General features: G+C 43.1%; 1 protein-coding gene across 3 annotated transcripts in view; it reads right to left on the reverse strand.

Moving 5' to 3' along the window:
• Positions 1–23,882, reverse strand: part of MBNL2 (muscleblind-like splicing regulator 2) — a 230,877-nt gene extending 206,995 nt beyond the window's left edge. For 2 of the 3 annotated variants that reach the window (XM_006831993.1, XM_006831992.1), the window contains exon 1: positions 23,648–23,882. The gene's annotated coding sequence lies outside the window, so the exon portion shown is untranslated. The remainder of the gene's footprint in view (positions 1–23,647) is intronic. The other variant, XM_006831991.1, reaches the window with a different exon arrangement.
• Positions 23,883–24,686: the final 804 nt, after the last annotated feature.

Raw genomic sequence — 24,686 nt, forward strand, 5'->3', positions numbered from 1 at the left:
CAGCATCTTTTCTCATTCTCATCTGGTTTTACAGATCCCGATTCCGAATCCCCAGTCAGGTGTCTATCAGCATTATTTCTGGGACACAGTAACCCCTTCTTACACACCCACAGGCATTGAGATAGATGGTACTGGCCTATCACTTGTCTGAAGGAACATTTGCTCTTTTTGAATTCGTCTTCATGATGGATTTCTGTGCTGATAGACATTTACCTGTAGAATCCCCTTGCATGTGGGCCTTCCCCAGGTCATCTTCTAGATGCCATGAATTCAGGCTTCAAGCCTCCTAAAATGTGAGAAAGTCCATTTCTGTTTGGAAAAGCCACCCATTCGTAGTATTTCACATCCAACAGTACCAGAGAACTGAGCCCGTCAGCATTAAGTCAGCATTAACTCTGGTTCCTGGCAGTCATAGGTCCCCCTGGGTGCTTGTTCCATTCCCACACATGCCTTCCTCATGGTCTGTTCCTTTTCTAGCCGTCTGCTCATCTAACAATGGAAGTCCATCCCCACCAAATACATGAAGCATGGAAGGTCCTCTAATAGCTAGCTGCCATCCTACTTCTAGGATAATAGAAGGTAATGTTGAAAATTAAAACTATAATAAAGGAAATCATCAGTGTTAAATAAACCTAACAGCAGGAATCATAATAAAAAAGGCACTTTGCTAACATGTACAAAATGTCTCCTGTTTTCTCCCAGTTTTTGTTTATTTCAAACACATGCAAGCTTTACTGAAAAAGTCTTTTTTCTTATTTGGCAATTAAGACTTGTTGTTATTGTTGTAGAGTGCTGTCAAATCCTTTCCAAGCCTTAGCAACCTTGGATAGGGTTTCCAAGGAGCAGCGGGTGGGTTTGAACCACCAACCTTGGTTAGCAATCCAGTGCCTCTCCTACATGCCAGGACTCCAGACTAGTGGAAGTTGAAAAGAGAATGGAGAACAAGTCCCCTTGGCCTTTCTTGCTATGTGACACTAGAGGAGGACTTGTGGTTGTTGAGTGATGTCGAATAGGTTCTGACTCATAGTGACCCTGTATAGGGTTTCCAAGGAGTAGCTGGTGAGTTTGAACTGTCGCTCGATCTTACAGTTCAAACTGACCTTGCAGTGCAGTGCTTTATTCCACAGCACCACACCAGGGCTCAGACGAAGATAAATAAAAATACAAGGAGTGGAAATCTCAAGAAATCTACACAACTATGCTTGCTGCTGCTGTTAAGTGCTATCGAGTCAGTTTCAACCCACAGCAACCACGTGTAGGGTTTCTGGGGAGTGGCTGATGGGTTTGAACTGCTGACCTTTCAGTTAGCAGTCCAGTGCTTATCCCAGAGCACTACCCCTGACTCCTAAGGATGGCTAACGATGGCAAAGTGGGAGCAAGGCGGCTCAGGGTCTCAGGTGAGAGACCCGAGTTCTAGTCCAGTCAAGGCAGCGCATGTGCAGTCCCGTCATCACTGCAGGCTTGTGTATGCTAGGACGCTGAGAAGGAGTCTCTGCTGAAGCCTTCTGGACTACAGAGAACTCGGAAGAAAGACCTGGCAACCTACTTCTGAAAACCAGCCAGTGAAAACCCTGTAGTGGTTTGATCCACAACCAATCACAGGGAGACTGCAGGACTCGGCACGTCATTTCACTGTTCATGAGGTTGCCATGGGTTGGGGCTGACCTGATGGCAACTAACAACAACAGCAAGGATGGTAAGACTCTAAAGCTTAAGGGGCATCAACCCAGATTTGAATCCTGGGTTCCTCTATTTAGTACTCAATTAGTGATCAAATTGATTTCTGTGAAGACCTGGTAAAGCACTATATAGGACGTGGCTTGCGCACAGGGAGTACCCCATAAAAGAGACAGATCTCACCCTTCCTTTATCTCTAGGAAGCGTCTGGCTGACCATAATGCTAAGTTACCTGTTCTTCCAGAGCAAAATGTGTTCTACTTAACGAGGCTTTTCTTAGCAACATAAAACGTGTGCAGAAAAGTAGTGTGTGAAACTAGCTTCATAAATCTGTTTTGTAAGTTTCCCCCATTTCCTTTCCCCTCCAGGACTTTATGCTCGGGCACAAAGGAGTCCTGGTGCGGCACTAGGGTAAGCAATAGACTGCTAACTCAAGGCTGGCAGTTCAAGCCCATCAGTTGCTGTTCAAAATCCATATACAGGGTCACTATAAGTCAGACATGGCACTTAACACCACCGACACACTAAACTGGTCACCACAAAGTCAGCAGTTCAAACCCACCAGCTGCTCTCAGAAGCCCTACACAGGGTTGCTATGAGGCACACAACAATAACAACACAACAGATGGGGTGTGTACATAAATCACCATGGCAGAGGGTCATCGGTGACTCTAAGGAGGTATGAGATGCCCCAGGAGAGGATGGCTGCTGCTGCCCCCAGCAAGGATGGCATCACGAGTAGGGGTCTGACACAGTCTTTCAAAGAAGGGTAAGATTGCAGAGTGTGCACGTGGAAAGCAATCTGAACAAGTGTCTCCGGACTACAAAATGCAGTGTAGGAAGTACTTGTGGGGTACAGCTAAAATGCTTGACTTAGACCAAAGGCTGAAGATCCTTGCAGGGCAAGTTATAGAGTTTGAATTTTATTCAGAGTGTAGCAGAGATCCACCAAATGTTTATGAGCTGGTGAGGGATGAGGTCCGATATTGCTTTAGGAAGGCAACTCCGTGAAGACAAGTTTACAGCAGAGAATTGATGACACTCAGGAAAGTACTTAAGGAGCCCTGGTTAAGCACTTAGCTGCTAACCAAAAAGTAAGTGGTTCAAAGCTACCAACTGCTGTGCAGGAGGAAAACCTGGGTGATCTGCTTCCATAAAGATTGCTGTTGCTATTAGGTGCCATTGAGTCGGTTCTTATGTGCGACAGAACAAAATGCTCCCTTGTCTTGTACCCTCGTCACAATAACTCTTCTGTTTGAGCCCAGTGCTGCGGCCATTGTGTGTCAGTCCATCTTGTTAAGGCTCTTCCTCTTTTTCAGTGACCCTTGACTTTACCAAGCATGGTGTCCTTCTCTAGGGACTGGTCCCTCCTGATAACATGTAAAACAGAATCCCTTCTAAAAAGCATTCTGGTTGTACTTCTTCCAAGATGAATTCATTCATTCTCCTGGAAGTTCAGAGTATATTTGATTTTCTTTGCCAACAACGTAATTCAAATGCATAAATCTGTCCTCAGTCTCTCTTATTCATTGTCTAGCTTTTGCATGCATATGTTGTTGATGTTGCTAAGTGCAGTGGAATAAGTGCCGACTCACAGCGACCCCGTATTGTTGTTGTTGTGTGCTGTGGAGTCAGTTCCGACTCATAGCAACCCTGCACAGGGTTTCCGAGGCTGTAAATCTTTACGGGAGCAGAAAGCCTCATCTTTCTCCCACGGAACAGCTGGTAGTTTCGAACTGCTGGCCCTGAGGTTCGCAGCCCAATTCGTAACCACTACGCTACCAGAGTGACCCCGTACAGGGTGTCCAAAGAGCAGCTGGTGAGCTTAAGCTGCCAACTCTGTGGTTCAAACGGACCTTGCATGCATGAGTTGACTGAAAATACCAAGACTTGGGTCACATCACACCTTAGCCCTCAAAGTGACATCTTTTCATTTTAACACTTTAAAGAGGTCTTTTGTAACAGAGTACCCAATATGACTCGACGGCACTTAACAACAACAACAACAACCCAATATGTCACTTTCTTCCTTGAGCACTGCTTTTATGGGCATTGATTGTGGATTCAATTACAATGAAATCTGCAGTTGTTCAAACAGATGAAATGGAATACTGTGTGGCTTAAAATACCGAAAGGTCTATACCAGGGTTACCTCCTCTCTACATATTTATTCAGTCTGTATGCTGAGCAAATAATCTGAGAAGATGGATTATATGAAGCCAAGAGCAGCATCAGGTTTGGAGGAAGACTCATTTATAATCTGTAATATGCAGATGACACGCCTTGCTTGTTGAAAGCAGAAGGTCTTCAAGCACATACTGAAGAAAATCAGAGACTACAGCCTTCAATATGTATTTCCATGAAGATGACAACCTAGGAAACAGTATGGGTCAGGTCTCCTTTGTTGTACTTGGCCACTGTGAGGTGAAATCAACTCAAAGGCGTAAAATAGCAAGAGACTAGTAACGAAGGCATGAACTAGAATACGAGAGGGCTTCAGGAAATGAAATGAAAAGATAATGGAAAATTTGCATACATTTTTCAAAGCCCTCACGTATTAGCAATGAGAATTGTGCAGGAGGGTGGAAGCGAAAGTAACCTGGAGCCCATGCACTTAGATAACAAAAAAATTACTGGTGTCAATGGCAGAAGCAGGCAGGGGGGATCAATCTGTGGGACCAAGCAATAAGATTGGTTTTAGGCACCATAAGTTTTGAGTTGAAACCTCCTCCTCTTCCAAGTGTAAATCTGGTTCAAGTGCAAAGCTAGATTTAATCCATGTTGTTGTTAGCTGATGTTGAGTCCGTTTTGATTCAGAGCAACTCCATCTGTTACAAAGCACTGCTCTAGAAGGTTTTCTTGGCTGTAATCTTAATGGAAGCTGATCTTCAGGCCTTGCCTCTGTAGGACCACGGGATGGACTCAAAGTGACAACTTTTAGGTTAACAGTTGAGTACAAACCATTCACACCACCCAGGAACTCTAATTTCTGACTCTTGTTGGTAGGTGCCTCAAGTCAATTTCAACTCATCGCAACCCCATGTGACAGAGTAGAACTGTCCCCATTAAGATCTTCTAGTCTTTACGGGGACTCAGTGCCAGGTCTTCTACAGTGAAGCTGTTGATGGAGGTGTGTCATTGAATCAGTTCCAACTCATAGCCACCCTGTTTAGGGTTTCTGAGGCTGTAAATCTTTACAGAAACAGAAAGCCTGAGCTTTCTCCCACAGAGTGGCTGGTAGGTTTGAACTGCTGACCTTGTGGTTAGCAGCCCAACTTGTAACCAACTACGCTACCAGGACTCCTTGTGGGTTCAAAGCAACAACCTTTTAGTTAGCAGCTGAGCACTTAACAATTGTATTAGGCAGGGGCTGCATCTTGTGACTAGCTATCTCTTAATCTCATAATAGAGTGAGGCAGGCAGCTAGGTAGCTTTTTATTGAGGACAGAAAAGACCAGGGATCTTAAGTATCCAGGTTACTGAAAGCTCACAAATGGAACACATCTGTGGGACCCATACCCAGATTGAGAAAGGGAGTATTAGTAGGACCCCGGAAGCCCCCTAGGGTCTTTTTCAATCACCACCACCTTTTCCCCAGGGACAACTACCCTCCTGACTTCTAACTAGCTGGCTGAAACCTAAATTAACCCTTTTACTGTGCTGCCCAGGGCAGCCCAAGTTCTTAAAGAAGCATTTTCTTCTGGCAGCAGTTGCCATTTCAGAGTAGGAGGGGGGAAAAAGTGTGTGTGAGGGAGTAATTTTGTGTGTAGGAGAAAAGTGTTTCTAATTTTCAGTCCCGAAAATGTGAAGGGAAGAAGGAATATGTGAAGGAGGGAAATGAGTCAGTAAACGCAGGCCTGGCTCTGCTTTTCCCATTAGAAGCTGGAAGGATTCCAGCAACATGCCATTTTGAGAAAGGAAGCAAACAGACCCGTCCTTGTCTACCCGCCGCAGCCTCGGCCGGGCGCAGGTCAGCTCCTAGTCCCATAACGTTCAAGTACCCGTATGTGGATAGATCAGCAATTATTATTTCATAACAAAATGTTCACTAGGAGCCTGCTATTGTGTAGAACATATGGTTTTGATTTTTTTCTCTCTCTCTCCCTCCTGTTTATAACCAGCGAGAAAGATGGAATATATCACAGACCCAACACCAGGATTTGCTGGGCTCTGCCACACTGTCATGGAAAACCCTCCAATAGACAAGCTACGCGAGATGCCCCTCTTGCTTGCAGTAGGGACCACAGAGTGGAACCTCAGAAGGTCACAGGCTCTACTGTCTTGTCACTGGCCAACTCTAAGAGTGACTTTCAAACTGCCAACTTAACAAAGTACATGAACTGGGGCTTCTCCATGACTTTTGTTCTAATGATCAAGCTGGAAAAAAAATGAGATCAGAACATCAAATAAAAACCCGCAGCCACAGAACAATTAATTCAAGACCCAACCTGTGTCTGGCTAAGGGGCTGATATTAACTCAGGTACAAACAGGATTTTAAATGGCAACTTTCTCCAACTTCATATCAATGTCTCCAAACAGAATCATTGCTCTCAATGATTTTTTCTGATCAATTATTTATTGTGATCTAGTTTATACAACATTAATCGTCTCCTGATTGGGGGTGAGGGTGGGGCACTAACACTCTCTAGTGGTCAGCTAAAATATCTTGTAGTTTTTAGTAAAAAGGGTAAATTTAAACATTGTAAAGAGTGCTGGCTGGGTTTCTAAGACATTAATAAAATGAGTAGTAATAAAACAAACAAACAAAAGAGACCAAGTTTGAGGTTGGGAAGGGTGTAGACATCTTTAGTTTACACATTAACTAGAGAGTTTTCCCTAAGAGAAATGGGAAGTCTTGTCTCAACTCACATTCAAAAGTTTCCAAACAGGTTCTGGGCTTTCACTCTCTGGATAGTAAACATGGTCACCTCAGAGAGAAAAAGTTTCGTACCTCGCCACCACCCTTTCCTTGGTTTGCTCAGCATGTCCCTGAGTTGGCCTGGGCAGAACTGAGGGAGAAAGTCTTTCTTGGTTCTCCTTCCAGGCTAGTGTGCTTGTCTTTTCTGAGAGCTGGGATTAATCGGGTCCCCCAGTGACCCTGGAGCTAGTGATGGCAAAGTCTGTCTCTAAACTGCTGAGCATTCCATACAGAGAGCCCCAGAGCAACTCTGGCTGGACCAGATATATACAATGTTCATAGAATCCACAGGGGACTAGTGCCAAGCTCCCCATCCCCCTCCACCACGATCACCAAAATCCATGGATGCTCAAGGTTCCTATATAAAATGGTGTAGTATTAGCACACAACTTTTGCACAGCCTCCCATATATTTCAAACCATCTCTCGATGAATTAGGATATCTCATACAGTCTAAATGCTATGTTCATCACATTTACCACTCCTTCCTAGCCTTGGAGGGATGGCTTTGATCATGTAGTTGCCTATTACTTGTTGTTGTTGTTGTTAAGTGCCTCCTAGTTGTTCTTGGGTGTTGACATTGTTGCTGGGTGCTACTGATTCAATTTCAACGTAGGTGATCCTACGCATTACAGAGCAGAACTGAACCATAGAATGTTTCGTGAGTATAATATTTACAGAATCCCAAGCACTCATCTGTTATCTGAAAAGTTAGCAGTTTGAATCTAACACACAACAACTTCACGGACAACCCTACATGGCTATGCTACTCTGTCATATGAAGCCTCCATGAGTCAAAGACGACACAATGGCACCAAACAACAATCTTTATAGAAAGCAGAGCTCTAGATTGTTCCCCTGAGGAAGCAGTTGGGTGAGCTCGAACTGCCAACCTTTTGGTTAGCTGCCAAGCACTTAATCATTGTGCTACTAGGGCTCTTGTGATACCAAAGTGTATCATAAATAAAAGTAAAATATCCTGAATAATCAAACCCACCAGCCGTTCCTCGGAAACCCTATATAGGGTTGCTATGAGTCAGAACCAACTTGATGGCACTTAACAACAACAACAACCACTCCTGTCAGAGAGCTTGACCAAGATCTTCAAACATGAGAAGGAGCTCACCTACCAAGAGGTACTTGACCTACTTAGGGTCACTGCAAAGGCCAGAACAGGACTGAGGGGTGAAAGTGACTGACTGGGAATCTCCTTTCCCTTCACCACAAAGAAGAATTTTCTACCAAAATGTTGTTGCATTTCTGTTATGGATAGTGACTGTCCAGTCATAGGAGTGGACACACGAAAATCCACTTGTCAGGGATGTGACAGAAGGCAGACACGAATGTGTAAGAACCGAGCTAAATAAACCCTCCAATTCCTTCCACCTTGGGATTCCTTATAATTTCCATTTTATGATCCTTTTTTTGTCAATTGGGTGAATGTCAAGGAGAAGAGACCATCAGAATCCCGAGTATTGGGAATAGTACCTCAGTGATCTGATGTGACTGCCCCTAGCTCAGTACCATTCTGGTATCTGGGTGCCCAGAGGAATCAAGAAGCTTTGGAGTAGCAGGCAACGGGAAGCAAAGAGTTAAAAAGACCAAAGCTCTGCTGGTCCCAGAAGCCCCAGAGGCAGCCAGTTCCTTTGATCTTGCCTCTTAATTGCAGCCTACTTACAACAGAGAACTTTAAAGAAAAGAAACTGGGAAACTCTAGAGATAGGGTTTGTTTTGTTTCCTGAGGGGATGGTCTTTGTGGTGGCTGCCAGGAAGTTTGAACTTAGGGTTCAAATGATGGGCTTCCTAAGGGGGCAACTCAGTAGACCATGCCACCATGCTAGGAGTCATTTGTGGCTAGAATCCCAGACTCACTGGGTGGCTCTGTGTGCCATTTAGTCGGGGTGCCAGGCACAACCTTGAAAACCTGCACAAGCCAAGGAGTAAGGCAGAGCAACAGAGAAACAGCCTGCAGCGAGGGGTCATCCGTAGGCAGACAGCAGAAATCCTTGAGCAGCTAGAGAGAACAAGAAAGTCCCTCAGTGGGAAACAGTGACCTGCATAAAGACAACAACACTGCAGAGACGGGGCAAGGACACCAAGAAGACAAGAGACTTCCAAGTATTCTCGCAGAGGGTAACACAACCACCGCAAACACAAAGCGGCTGCCTTTCACATGGGCCTCATCCTTTACAATGGATCTATTTAAGAGTCCTGGTGTGGCGCTGTGGGTTAATGCGCTGGACTGCAAGGTTGGTTTGAACAGCAAGATAGGCAGCTCAGGCTCACCAGCTGCTCCTTGGAAACCGTATACAGGGTTGCTGAGTCAGAACTGACTCAAAGGCACTGACAACAACAACAATCTATTTAAGGGTCCCATGAGTAGGACCCTACTGGATGGCAATTAACAACAACAACAACAACAACAATCTACTTAAGGCATCTGTAAATTGAGATCCATTAAGGTCTTTTAAAGGAGCCCTGGTGGCACAGTGGTTAAGCACTGCTAAACAAAAGGCCAGCAGTTTGAACCCACCTATTCCTATTTGTTCCAAGGGACTGAAGATACCAGTGAATGGAGGACAAGGTGTCTGTTTGATTCCCTAAAGATTACAGCCTAGATAACCCAACTGGGGATTCTATTCCGTCACACTGAGATGTTGTTAAGTGCCACTGAGTCGGTTTTGACTCAGCAACCCAGTATAGGGTTTCTAAGGAGCTGCTGGCGAGTTTGAACTGCCTACCCTATGGTTTGACCTGACCTGGTGGCACTGCGCCTATCCTGCATCACCACACCAGGACACACTGAGACTCTGAGTTGGAATCTGCTCTATGGCACACAACAACAACCGCTACCAAGCCTTTAAACTGCTTCAGTGTGTTCATTCACACACAAATACACACAGGAGATTCCAGAGTAAGGAAAAGACCAACTGATCACAACAAATAAAGGAGATGGTGTTCTAGCCATCACTGGCAATGTACCAAGCCCCCTGCGTGTGGAGAGACTCCTAGTCAAATCTAAATTCAGGCCTGCACAATATGCCTGCCATCCCATTAGATTGAATTGAATTAGTTAGTAAAGTCCGCTAACAGCAAGTGCAAAGGTGAAAGAAAGTTTTCTAAAGCAAATGTCTTTTTGTTACAAGCCCCAAGTAAGCACTCTTGGTTTATATTGAATGTTGAGGACCACGGAGTTGGGTCTCATACCTGGTTCTGTCACATTTTGGTGTGTGGGGCAGGTAAAGCAGACTCAGAGCGTGAGTTTAGTCAACAGATCTTTAAGAGGGTTCAGGTGAGTTGATGTACATAAAGCTCCCAGCAGACTGCTTGGCATGTAGTAGACATTCAATAAGTTCAATAAACATTTGTTGGATTTCGTTCCCAAAAGGTTATTAGTAAATCAAAATGTATAAAAATGCTGACATCTGGGCTGAATGGATATTTGGGCAAGGAAGGATTTTCTCCACATGCATTTATCTAGGCTCAGGACTCTGGGAAATGCCACGGCTCGGGTCAGACTCATCTTAGTTCTCAAAGCAGTATCTATGCTTCTTAACACTTTACAGAGGCCTTCTGCAGCAGAGCTGCTCAGTCAGTTCATTTCTTGACTGCTGTTTCCATGGGTGGTGGCTGTGGATCCAAGTCCAATGAGATCCTTAACAACTTCAATCTTTTCTCTATTTACCTTGAGTTATTTATGGTTCAGTTGTGAGAGGATTTTTGTTATCTTTACACTGACATGCAATCCAAAGTAAATGCTGAAGTCTTTACAAGTCGGGCTGCGAACCTCAACGTCAGCAGTTTGAAACTACCAGCAATTCCATGGGAGAAAGATGAGGCTTCCTGCTCCCATAAAGATTTAAACCCTCGGAAACCCTGTACAGGGTCACCGTGAGTCGGAACCTACTCCACGGCACACAGCCACCACCACCTATCCTGATGAGCTCTTCTTCATACAGCCCGACTGCTTGGATTGTTTGTTCTGCAGATACACTGAATAAGTGTGGTGAAAGGCTACAATTTTGATGCGCACCTTTCTTAATTTTAAGCCATGCATGATCCCCTTGCTCTGTTCAAAGGACGACGGCCTCTTGGTCCACATATAGACTTCTTATGAGGACAAGGAAGTGTTCTGACATTATCATTCTTCATAACATTATCCATAATCTGCTATGATGCACACAGTCAAATACCTTTGCATAGTCAAGAAAACACAAGTAGAAATCTTTCTGGAATTCTCTATTTTTGGCCAAGAGCCATCTGACTTCCATGTCCTCCTCTGAATACAGCTTGCATTTCTGGCATCCTCGGCTGATGTGCTGCTGGAACCGGTTTAGAATTACCGTTGGCAAAATTTTACTTGTGTGTGATATTAGGGATTAGTGTTGGATAGTTTCTGCATTCTGTAGAGTTGCCTTTCTTTGAAAAGGGCACAGATATGGATCTCCTTCAGTCAGTTGGCCAGAGAGCTAGCTGTCTTCCAAATTTCCTGGCAGAGATGAATGAGCACTTCCAGAGTTACATAAAAAAATGGAAAAAAAACAATGCTGTGGAGTCAATTTGATTCACTGTGACCTCACAGGACAAGTTAGAGCTGGTCCACAGAGCTTCCAAGGCTGAAAATCTTTACGAAATTAGACTGGCAAACATTTTTCCTGTGGATCAGATGGGGGTTCACACCATTGACCCTTCAGTTTGCAACCGAGTGCTTAATCACCACACCACTAGGGCTCCTATAAGAATGTCCAGGTCCTCACAAATGGACTTGGCATTTCATTCACTCTACAACATGAGGTAGCTAACGCTTCTATACCTATAACGCAAGACTGTAAAACTAGGACTTCTAAACAAATGTAATTTTAGTTGCGAAGTATGAGTTTTCTGGAAAACTTAATTGTGCTCATGAGGCATCTGTACCTGGACCAAGAGGCAGTAGTTCGAACAGAACATGGGAACATTGAGTGGTTTAAAATTAAGAAAGGTGTGCGACAAAGTTGTATTCTTTCACCATACTTATTCAACCTATATGTTGAGCAAATAATCCAAGAAGCTAGTTTATATAAAGAAAAACGTGGCATCAGGATAGGAGGAAAATTCATTAACAACCTGTGATATGCAGATGATGCAACCTTGCTTGCTGAAAGTGAAGAGGACTTAAAACATTTACTGATGAAGATCAAAGAGCACAGCCTTCCCTATGGATTACATCTCAATGTCAAGAAAACAAAAATCCTCACCACTGGACCAATAAACAACATTCTTGTCAACAGAGAAAAGACTGAAGTTGTCAAGGAATTCATTCTTCTTGGATCAAATATCAACACTCATGGAAGCAGCAGTCAAGAAATCAAACGACTATTGCATTAGGCAAATCTGCTGCACAAAACTTTTTAAAATGTTGAAGAGCAAAGATGTCAGCTTGAAGACTAAGGTGCTCCTGACCCAAGCCATTGTATTTTCAATCACCTCATATGCATGCAAAAGGTGAATAAGGAAGTCCGTAGAAGAATTGATGCTTTTGAGTTATGGTGTTGGAGGAGAATATTGAAAGTGCCATGGGCTGCCAAAAGAACCAACAGATCCATTTTGGAAGAAGTGCAGTCAGAGTGCTCCTTGGAGGCCAAGATGGCCAAACTTCGTCTCTCATACTTCGGACATTTTGTTAGGAGGGACCAGTCTCTGGAGAAGGATATCATGTTTGGTAAGGTGGAAGGTCAGAGAAAAAGAGGAAGACCCCCAGTGAAATGGATTGGCCAAGTGGCAGCATCGATGGACTCAAAGTAGCAAGTGTAGTGAGGTTGGCCCAGGATTAGACAGTGTTTCATTCTGCTGTGTATAAGGTCGCTACGAGTCAGTACCGACTCAATGGCACCTAACAACAACAAATATTTCCTCTGGAGTCCTGGTGTGGTACTGTGGGTTAATGAGCAGACCTGCAAAGTCGGTTTTAATCACAAGATTGGCGGTTCAAGCTCACCAGCCGCTCCTCGGAAACCCTATACAGGATTGCTATGGGTTGGAATCGACTCAAAGGCACTTCACAACAACAACACTCCCTCTATCCTTCCCGCATTCTTTGGAGAGAAGAAGACTATGGCATTATCAGTATCTTAGGGAAACAAGGGGTTGGGGAAGTTCCCTGAACTAATTAGTGGAAGGGTATGAGAACTGAAACAGACACATCAGACTCTCTGGCTCCAGTTGTGGCCACTGTCTAGGAAAAAGGAATTGAAGGCTGATTTATAACACATATATCTTAGAAAACAAAAGTATCTCTGGAGCAGACACATAAAGCAACATACTAGTCTTCCCTGAAGGTTAAAACCAAATCCTTTGGGAAATGGGTGGGAGTTTGTACCCACAGAAAACAGGCATCTCAGGCGTGGGGAGCCTGCCCAGAAACAGTCTGCCTGTACTTACAGAACTGAGCAAGCTTCTCTGAAACTGCTGAAGTCCTAGCTGCATTAGTGCAAGGCTGGTGGGGCAAGTGAATTCGATCTCAGCTCCACTCTGAGCCCAGGCAGTCTGACAGGCCAGCTGTGGTTGTGGAAATTGTGCCTGGCCTCCAGCCCTACAGTGTTGTTGTTATTAAGTGCCGTCGAATAGGTTCTGACTCTTAGCGACACTGTATAGGGTTTCCAAAGAGCAGCTGGTGAGCTTGAAGCACCGACCTTGCTGTTCGAATAACCATGCAGTTCAGCATTAACCCAGTGCTCCTTTAAGACCATCCTATTATGTACAGGTATGTTAGCGGAGCAGTCCCTAGAAATTCTCTACACAAAGTATGGTTCATGGACCAACAGGAGCACCTGCGCCCCATATCATCTGGGGGTTTGAGATGCAGAATCGCAGGGTCCCTTCCATTCCTACTGAATCAAAACATGCATTTTTAATACGATCCCTAAGTGAGCCTCTTTGCACATAAACTCATTTTGGGCCTTTAGTCAGAAGGGATCAACACTGGTGTAATTTGAGTCCTGTGTTTTCTCATCTTGAAAGTATATATTCCTCAGAATATTGTTGAAGTCTGGATTCGGTGGAGAACTGCTCAGTCCAGTTTAAAATGAATACCCTGGGCCAGTGGTCAGTAGTATCTCCAAGTGGTCTGGAATTACTGTCTGAATCAGTAACATCCAAAAGTGTATCTTTTGAGATAGGGATTCAGGATTCTTGGTAATAGTTGGTTTTCAATGTTTTCTTTGGGTAATTAGAGAATATTTCTCTTTTTAGAAGTCAGCTATCCATATAGAAAGCACAGTTCTGCAGGTTCCCATATACACCTAATGTCCTGGGCCTCAAGATATGACACTGAACCGATTTTGGCCTCCATGAGGACCCATGTGTGAGCACCCAAACCAGACAGCACACCATAGACAGTGTGTCGTGGAGTTGGCTCTGACTCATAGTGACCCTGTACAGGGTTTCCAAGGCTGTAAATCTTTACGGGAGCAGAAAGCCTCATCTTTCTCCCGCGGAACAGCTGGTAGTTTCAAACGGCTGATCTTAAGGTTCACAGCACGATTCGTACCCATTACGCTACTAGAGCTCCTTACTGTAGACAGTAGGATAATACAATTCAGGAAGCTACACTGTTTTCTCATGGAACCAAGAGACTAGAAGGGGCTGGGTTGTTTTATTTGTTGTTGTTGTTGTTTTTAAAGAGTATTGGTTGTTTTGTTTTGTTTAAGAGTGTTAGTTAGTTTTTGACTCTTGACTTGTTTCCTTCCTCTTTTTGCCATATTTTCTCCTTTGTGGGTATTCATTTTCCTGATTCGTTGCAACTCTTAAGCTCTTCGAGGCCCTTGGCTATCTCTCTCAAGGTTCATCTTAGTCATCTGCCTGTTCCTATTTATGCTGCCTTCTTTCACGAGGTCATGAACATTCGTGACTTTCAACTGTTGTTTTAAAACAGTTTCTCTGAAGCCTACATTTCTAGCCTGTGTCTAAGTAGTCAAATGTCTATGGGATAGCTCCACTTGGATATCCCATCATGCGCTAAAAGCACCATTGTCAAGTGTAAACAATCTTTCTTGCCCTTCCTCCCCTAACCCTAACCTTACTCCCACTGACTGATCCCATTTGTCAGCTGCCCCCCACTGGGTTAAGGTAACATAGATAACTGTCCAGCTAGAAATATCAGTGTCACTTTGGCTCTTCTAAGGTCCTGTTAGCTTCTATTATTTCTCCTCCAATACGCTTTATAGCTTTGTCCTTTTCTCCTGTATCCCCGACACTGCAATGCTGATCTAGCTCTTCCCACATCATGCCCAGAGTACTGCAAAATCTACCGGCCACTGGTACCCCTTCTTGCACGTTTTCTAAACTCTAGCCCTATCCTTATTGTCAGTAACAATTGGATCCTCATAAAACATTGGGCTTAATATTACAGGCAATGAAATTAAACCCCTCCACATGCCTTTGTGGGTGGGTGTTTCAGCGGAGAGCAGAAACTATGAGTGGGTCGGAATAGGGCGGGCTCCCTCCTGGCTACAAATTGTGAACCAGTCGGCTCTGCATGTGGTTTGAAATGGCCTAAATCGACCAGTCCCACTTCAGATACATTGAGGAGCAAGCTGCAGATGGAGGCGGCAGGGGAATGAGCGCCCCCAAAGGGCCCCCTTTGAAATGATGTGTTCTAAGGAACATGTGTTCTGGCCACTGAAGTTTTACATAATGCTGGTTTTCTAATAACATCTTGGTTTTATGGAAACTACTCATGTCAATAAGTGAAGAATGAGTGTGGTTACTTCTTATTTACAAATGTTCTACTTGTATAAGAAGGCTAATATAGTAACTACATGATCAAACATATACGAAAATTGGTATTTTAAAAGAATGAGCAAAATAATAAGTAAGATGTATGTGCAACAATTTCCTTTCCAAATTTAGTGGATTATTTTCCCCTGGACTCAGCTTGCGTACACATTCCATTTTAGAAACATGAATTTAGACAAACACATTCATTCAGTTGCAAAGTAAGTAGCTCTTCCTCCACGAGTCCGTAACCCACTATTCCACGTCAAATGGAGTTGGTGTTTTCTGACCTCCCAGAGTATTAAAAATTGCAAGTAGAAAATTATTTATATAACATATGCTTCATCAATATGTTTTAGTTGATTAATTGAAGTTTACATTTAGGATGCCAAAAATTTTTATTATTGTTTTAAATTATTCAAGGCCATAACTAAAAACATTACTGTCTTCCATTAAATTGCTTGGGTTGGGCTCTACACAACTCTTCTTGGCATCTAATGCAAGACAACTCCTGAATTTCATTTAAAGTCTGCTTTTCTTCATTAAAGGAGCCCCCACCAGCGCTGTAGAATAAGCATCCGGATTACTAACCACAAGGTTGGCAGTTCCATCCCACCAGCCATGCCATGGAAGAATGATGACACTTTCTGATCCCTCAAAGATTTACAGCCTCAGAAACCCTATACAAGGTCGCTGACTTGATGGCAGTGAATGTGGTTTTGGTGTGGTTGTTATATTAAACAAACACAGGTTCCTATGGTTTGAGAATGAACTCCTCCACTTTGTGGCTACTGAAAATTTAGAATATTGTTTAATTTCACTCAAACTCCATTGTTTTATAATATGACGATTAAAAAGGATTTTTAAGTATTAAAAGAGCTATTAAATATAAAACTGAAATGAATATGCACATTAAGAAGCCTCTATTACTACTACAAGAAACTCTGGTAGCGTAATGGTTACTAGACAGGCTGCTAATCTCAAGGTCAGAAGTTCAAAGCTACGAGCTGCTCCGTGGGAAAAAGATCAGGCTTTCTGCTCCTGTAAAGATTTACAGTTTAGGAAACTCTATACAGGGTCACAATGAATTGGAACCGACTCCATAGCACATAACAACAACAACAACATCGAGGGTCACAATGAGCTGGGACCGACTCCACAGCACATAACCACCACCACCACAAGTACTACGCCATCTACTATTTATAGATTTTAATGCACGTTCTCAGATTTAAAAAAGAATGAACCTCCCACCTCTGCCATGAGATTTTTTTTTCTCTCTTCCAGCAGATGAATTTATTCTGTGTTTACATTTTTAATTTGTTAAGTCAAAAACATACTGCTGCCTATCTGCAGATTTTGGGGGCCTCATGAGTCTAGGGTTCAATAGTGGCCATGCCACGTGGTGCTTGTGGGATCAACATGTGGGTGAGCTACTGAAGCTTTCAAGAGCCTCTCCTACTGGCAAAATGGGGACAGCATTAACACTCTGGAGCTAGATTACATGAGACATGTATATAACACATGTAAAATATTAATTTCCTTCCCCTCTTTCAGGAGGTTTAAGAGATCTTGCAATGAGGCACTCTCAATGGTAAATAGATTACTTTGAATTTTGGTTTCATTGTTGACATTGGTTTCTCCCAGGCATGCAGACCACTTGCAACCATTAATGCATATCATGCTGCAGAAGCAAGTCCCTGTCATCTACCCACAGCCAAACCTTCTCTGCTACCATGTGGTTGGACGAGGACACGAAACTAGTGACTGGCTTTGGCCATTGATGTCTTCTAAGCAGTCCGAGAAAAGAGCTCACAGCCAATGAGTCTCTCGTCCTCACATTAAAACTGTCCATCCTGCGGTTTATTACCCCGTTGAGCTTTTTTATTGTGATAGGTATGTACACAAGGGGCTTAAAAAATGGAATTGAAAAATAATGGGCTATTCCCACAAACCTTTTGAAGCTCCCTCATATATATCCACAGAAAAAGTCTTTATCATTCCAACCCTTTTCACATGTGTAATTAATTGAAATTATTCTATTCATCCTTTCGTGCAACCATCATTGTCTAGCTCCACATTTCCCAATCACGCTTAATAGAATCTCAGTTTCCCCTAATAATAACTCCATCTTCCCACCTCCCGTCAGCCCCCCTAACCACTAAAAAACTTTAGATATTATGCATTCTTCTATTCTAGCCATTTCAGAGAAGCAGGATTATACAATAGCTGCCCTTTTGGAGCTGACTTATTGCACTCAGCATCATGTTTCTAGGGCTCCTACATGTGGCAGCATCAGAACTCGATTTCTCTTTATGGCCGTGGAATATTCCATTGGAGTCCTGGTGTGGAAAAGCACTCAATCGCTATGTCGATTTGAACCACAATGCTGGCGGTTCAAATCCACCAGTTGCTCCCCGGAAACCCTATACAGACAGAGTCAAGATGAGTTGGGACCGACTTGATGGCACTTACCAACAACAGCAAGAAACATTCCATTTTATGTATTATGAGAGAAGAACACTCTAAAATCCATAATTTAACTTTACAACTTGAGGAATTAGAAAAACAAACAAAAATTCATCTTTCTTCTTGCTCTACTTCAGCACTTGTACCGTCTTTTGGTCCCAACATTTAGGATGAAGGCACAAGCACACACAACCCAAGACAGCATTTGGGGACAGGAGGTAGTGATTTGGTATATGCACCGGGGAACCTTTTTACATGTTTTTCCATTTCTTCAAAGCCCCCATCATTAACCATTGAGAAAAGTAAATAAAGGACCAGAACATTTTAAAATCCAGTTTGTATCTTGTCTCCTAACTTAAAGCACCATTGAGAGAGTGTCCTAATTCTAGGCTCCCAGTTTTTACTCTATTTGAACTGCTAATGGACAGAGTGTGTGTGAAAGCCCTTTGGAAAGCTCAAGGAAGTATACATATGCTAATTGTCTTTCTGAAGATTTTTGTGTGCTTTGCTATTCTTACCTTGTTTTTAAGTATCTGTTTTAAGTATCTCTTTCCTAGCTCCTGTGGATGTAAAGTATTTAGGACAGGGACCATTCGGCGTTTTCCCATGGTGTTTCTAGCCCCTCCCCTTCTCCCACCGAGGGAGCTCACTATACCTACAGCTTTGCTGCATGGGGCCTGCTCTCTGTCTGCCAAAGAGCATGTTTGAAAAGAATCCTTTAAACCTGGCTACATGCTCAGTCTCCTCTTCCAGCTCTCTCCCCAAACCAAGTGCTTACCCTTCAGCTTAGCTGCACACAGAGACCACAACATGAAAACAAAAAACAAAAACACCATAATGCTTTTTAAAAAGGAGAAATAGATATTAAGAAAAGAAATCCGCTTGTAAGATAAAAACATTTGGGAAAAAATGTAGTCCGCCAGCGTCAGGAATCAGATTTCTTGGCTGGAGAAACAAGCATGTGGTCATTGAGTCAGGGCCTTCAGCAAGCATGCTGTGGCTAAGAAATGTGGAACAGGGTCTACGGTTTCTTGCTGTTGACTAAAGTTTGAGGCTTTTGGGGTGAAGTGCTGGGGGATTGCTGTCAACAGCCTTATATTTTGGAATTTTCATTGTATTCTCCTATGTCCATTACTCAGCTGAGATCTCTGAGTTACTTAAACAGTATTCATGCTGATAAATATACAGAGGTAAAGGAAGTACATATCTAAAACTCAAGAATTCCTTCTCTCGTTCTCCCCTGCCCTCTTGTCCCTACACACATGGACACTATCTCAACCCTAAAATGAATATCTGAGGTTAACAATACTAAACAGATATTAGCCAATAAAATTAGTATTAAGGTCTTTGAAAATTCTCATTTTGCCTCATTTACCTTTATTTTAATTTCCCCTATATTCTGCATACACACACACAGTCTGGTATTGGTAATTAACTAGATGAACAGACCAAATAAGCCAAAGCCAGTGAAGCCAAGAGATGTTTAATCAACACTGTGAACTGATTGATACTGACCTGGCATCCCTTAGACAATACCTTCTTTGTCAAAACGCTAAGGTAAAGTGCTGTACCCACTTATTACTAAGCATTTCTGCCATCTTTACAGAAGCAGACCAGGCCCAAGCTTTCCATCGGGCCCCCTCCTCTAGCACCCACAGCCAGGTTCACATAAGAACCACTCTTCACACCTGTGGTCCCCAGGACCACAGGGACTTGATATTGTCGCTAAGTGCCGGCAAGTCGCTTCGGACTCATAGTGACCCTGCATAGGCTTTCCAAGAATAGCTAGTGAGTTTGAACTACCAATCTCATGGTGACCACGCCAATGCTTATCCAAGACGTTTACAGTGGAAGGCCTAGTCCAACGCAGGCTTCACTACCCACCATGTCTCCTTTGACTCCTAACTATGAATACTATGTGCACATGCAAAAAACAAAACTAGGAGAGAAAAAAAAAATCAAAACCCTGCGCTGATTAAAAACCTTAAGAAAAACCCCTACATGTAACTAATTGGACAATACTTCCTGCCTCATTCTAAGAGAAATCAAAGCTTGAAATATCAAATGACTCGCTGCACAAGCAGCGGGCATCCTTGCCCACCAGGTTCCACTGAACATTCCAGAAAGTCCAGGCTGTGAAACTTCTGCTTCTCAAACCCCTGCCTTTCCACTGGGCCTCAGGCAGATTCTCTGTCTTGCTCTCTAGGTGCTATACTTACCTGATTTGACTTTTGAACTACAGTTCTCACTCCTTAGTTAACTTGCTGACACCAGACACCTCCCTATCTTTCCTGGTGTGATGCTGTAGTGGTGTGCTAACCACAAGGTTGGCAATTCAAATCCACCAGTGGCTCCTAGGAAACCCTATACAAGGTCGCTACGAGTCGGTACCAACTCAATGGCACTGAAAAACAACAATATCCTGGTGTGGCATTCTAGGATAAGCACTGGACTGCTAACCACAAGGTCAGTGGTTCAAACCCACCAGCGGCTCATTGGAAACATGATACAGGGTCTCTAAGAGTCAAAACTGGCACTTAACATGTTTCCATGAAGGGCCCCGGTAGCACAATGGTTAAGTGTTCAGCTGCTAACAGAAAGATCAGTAGTTCAAATCCATTGAGCACTCCATGGGAGACAGACGTGGCTGGCTGTTCCTGTAGACTTACAGCTTTGGAAACCCTATAGGGCACTTTTTAGTCTGCCCTTCAGATCACTGTGAGTAGGAATCTACTCAAAATGCAGTGGTTTTGTCTTGGGTTTTCTCTTTCCATGGAGAACCCTCTCCCACCTGCTCACCGGCTTTCTCCAATTACCAGGTTTCTCTGCCTGACACAATCGTTAGTACCTGCTTCTCACCCGGGTATCTTCTCCACAGTTAGCAAGTCCTGCAGTTAACCTGTATTGTCGTTACTCAGAAATCTTGTAATTTTACCGACCTGCGTCTATGTTGCTAGCATGTCTTGTCATTTTGGAAACGCTAAACCCATCCTATGTTTTGTTTTCCATCTCTTATTCCCCATGGGAGGGTGCAGGAGACCAGAGATGAAGCCTCCCAGGAATCCTTTTCAGTTCAGTATCTAAATCTTCTCCCGATCCTTGTTTGGAATCTCCAGTACCTGATCTTGAATTTCTATGACGCTCCTGGAGCGCAGAACTGGCTGGTAGCCATGTGATATTGATTTGTTTTCACCATAGCAACAGCAAATTAAAACAACCAGCAAGAGAGAAAGGCAGGCAGTTAATCAGTAAAGCTACATAACCAGTATATTTCACAGGCATATTTTTTTCTCTTTTTCTCTGGTTATCACTCTTATTCACACAGCATTCACAAATGTAAAATAAAAGTAGAAGCAAAACAGCTAGAAATGCTTTGGGTACCACAAGGCCTATGTCGGGAATAGTCAGTTCCTGGTATACAGTTCCTGGTATATGAGACTACAGAGATGGAAAACAGAAAAGCTCTTGTTTTCCTTGGGAATTGTATTTGTTGGTCTAAAAATAAATATCCCTAGAAAACGTACACAAACATGAAGAGTTTTGTGTATTTGACTCTATATTTTACCACCGTAAGGCATTTGCCTAGAGGTTCAAATAATACCAAGGTTTTATCCCTTTGTACTTAAAATAGCTCTTAGTACCAAGAGACAAACAACTTGTGTGTGTGTGTGTGTGTGTGTGTGTGTGGTGCACACAAGGTCAAATTCTCTCAAAATGTTAGAATTATGAAGCAAAGTGAAGTAACTATTATTCAGTTCTACTAAGAGTCAGAAAATTGAGATGGGTGCTTGCTCAAGATGACACAAGTAGTTAGGCAGAAGATATAAACTACCACAGAGAACACCACAGCACTTCAACTGTTCTAATCCAAATTCTTTCTTCAAAGGCTCCTTATTACAAACTAACCTTTGCCCTGATCTCTGACCAAGATGGCCACTCAGCCTGCAATACTGCACATCACTTCCTTTGGCCCATCTGGTGGTGGCAACTGCTGCTTTTTGCATGAAAGCAGCTGCTACCTCCATCACAACCAGCCATGAACTTGGTGCCATCGCCTGCCTCCTAAATAATGGCTCTGGTGGAACTGGGAATGGGGCCACGGGGACTGTCCACAGAAGGGACAGTGTTGGGTTGCGGCACCAAGGGGAAGGTGGGCCAGAGAGAGAAGCCCTTCTCTGCTCCCAGCCTCTCTCTGCTTTTCTGCCAGCCCAGCCAAAACCCTGCAGAAAACCTGTGTTGACCTGCCCGATGGCAGGCAGGTATGAGAAGGTAGGCTATTCGTGAAAGGGGATCCATTTAGGGTTTAGGAAAAAAAAACAGGCTAAAATATGAAGACATAACTCAAGATTTGCTAACTGGGAGATAGAATGTTCCTAGCTAGGACATAAAGACATATTCCTCTCCAGGAGCCTGAATAATAAAGCACACAGCAGAAATAGTTGGAAGATGACGTCAGAAGTTAGTGTCCTGCACTTCTCCTTGAAAGTAAAAACAGTGGATCTAGAAGAATCTACGTGGCATTGCCCTTATTTAAATGAGTACTCCAACTGCTCTTCACAAAACAGGCTGGCTGGCTAGAGAAACTTCTTCTTAGTGAAAGATTACAAGAATGTCTCTCCCCCCCCCCCTTTTTTTTTCTTACATTATTGTCCTCAGAATGCACATATTACCCAATTAACAAATATCTTTCCACTGAATCTTTGCCTTTTAAAGGGACAGTAATGTTTTCTGAAGAGCATTCACCATGGTGGTGGTGGTTAAGCAAGTCGGATTTTTTTTTTCTTTCCTTTGCTCCACTGCTTGCTAACTATTCTAAAAATGTTACACATTTATTGTAAACACATGCTCCCAAGGCCTAACAAAAAGGCACAGTTTCCTCATGCCTGGCAGAAATGTAAAACGGAAAAGGGCAGAAAGAATTCTTTAACAAATATATCCTTTCCTTCTCCTGAGCCAAGTGTGTTAAAAATAAATCTTCTCCATCATTTCTCACCACTGGTTCTCGGCAAGAAAGTTGATACGGTTCGGCATAGTGAAAACACGGCTTTAAAGCTAGTCTGCCCTCATTAAATTATTCTGCTGGCTGTGTGTTCTCATTAAAAATGCATAAAGATCAGATAATTGCAGTAAGCATTATTAACCCAGCTTTACTTTTGAATATAATGGTTCCACTTTTAAGGGAGAAACAAAGACTCAGACATGCCAGGAAAAAAAAAAAAAAATGTAAACATTGAACTACAGTATCGAAAACTTGCCAGAAAGCTACGTCTTGCTAGGTTGTTAAAAATATGCTTTTGAAACTCAATTAAAGGTCTAGCATTGTCGAGCCATTGGTAAGTCCCTAATTTCTAATAAATAGACATATTTTTGTTTGGACCAAACATTCAATGATGGCTATTTCCCATAATGTTTATTTATTTTTTTCTTAATTCTAGTTCTGTTTTCAAAAAATAAGAACACTGTAAACTTTATCTACCTGGGGGGCTAATTATGGCAGATGGCAATTTTCTATAACAGGAAAATAAGAATGCTCCCAATACTTCAAATGAATCTTTTTAAAAATAATATATGGATCTATTATTTGCATAAGAACTCGATTTTATGCCTCACCCCAGACAGGCGTTTTGGATTCCAGCTTGGCCATATCTTTTTTTCTCAAATCAGAATGTTATGTAAAACTCCAGGGTCTCCTGCAAGTACTACATTTGAATTAGTGGAACCCGGTTTCCCTGGCTTCCTTAAGCTACACACATGGAATGCAGCAAACTGCAGTAAACTCTTTAAACATTAAAAAAAAAAAAAAAAAGGAGGGGGGGTTGATTCGCCTACCTTGTTTAGCTCTGTCTGTCCTTCCCACTTACAGTAACCTCAGGAACATCTGGCAGAATCGAGTGGTCGAGGTTTCTCACTGCTTTATGAAGAAAACATGTCCGTGTAAATAGTTCTCATTCCCTGTTTATTGTACTCGGAGAGCCGTCTGCCGTATCTGGAAATTTTTGCCTTCAGATGATGAAGCAAAGACAGTCTAAACTCTGTTGCTGTAAGCTGCAGCCCTTCCTTCCGACAAATCCCTCCCAGCGGCGGCCAGCCAATCCGCAGCCAGTTCGTCAGCCCTACTCGTCTGAAACTGGCCCTAATAGGATGACTGACACACACAGCAACAACAGTACTTGCAGTGTGTGAAAACAGTGCACCCATACTGATGAAAAAGGAATTTCCCTCTCAGAAGAAAGCAGTCACAGCACCCAGACAAAGTGGCACGTAATTGGCAAAAAGCAGAGAAAGGGGTAGCTCAAGAAAACACCCCAGATGACACTCAGCCCAGAGCTTGGGACTGCACAGTAAATACTTTTGGAAATACAACACTGCACAGATTCCAAAGAAATCAGGGTTACACATGCACCTGAGTCAGTACCTCATTTGACAAAGCATTTGGGGGGGGGGGAGGGGGTAAGGAAAACCAATTAAAAATCTGACATTGAAATTAATACCTTACACAATAATTACATATGATTTCATTGTCCAGGGAGAATGTGTTAGCTGGAGTGCATATTAGAAATCAAACCTGCTTGTAACCCTAAAACACACAGCTTTACTGTCTAACAAATCTGTTGTTGCAGTGGTTAATTACTGTAGCCTTATAGCTTTCATCTAAGTTTTCAGACCACTGGAGACAGCGATTAGGGAACGCTGAACAATAAAACTGATAACTATACCTTACCTTTTTTATGCGCTTGGCAGACACCCACCAGAGGATTATGTGTCCTGGTGTGGCGCTGGGGGTTAGTGCGCTGAACTGCAAGGTCGGTGGTTCAAGCTCACCAGCTGCTCCTCGGAAACCCTATACAGGGTCGCTATGGGTCGGAAC

The sequence above is a fragment of the Chrysochloris asiatica genome, unplaced genomic scaffold (genome assembly GCF_000296735.1).
Source record: "Chrysochloris asiatica unplaced genomic scaffold, ChrAsi1.0 scaffold00005, whole genome shotgun sequence".
Classification (NCBI taxonomy): domain Eukaryota; kingdom Metazoa; phylum Chordata; class Mammalia; order Afrosoricida; family Chrysochloridae; genus Chrysochloris; species Chrysochloris asiatica.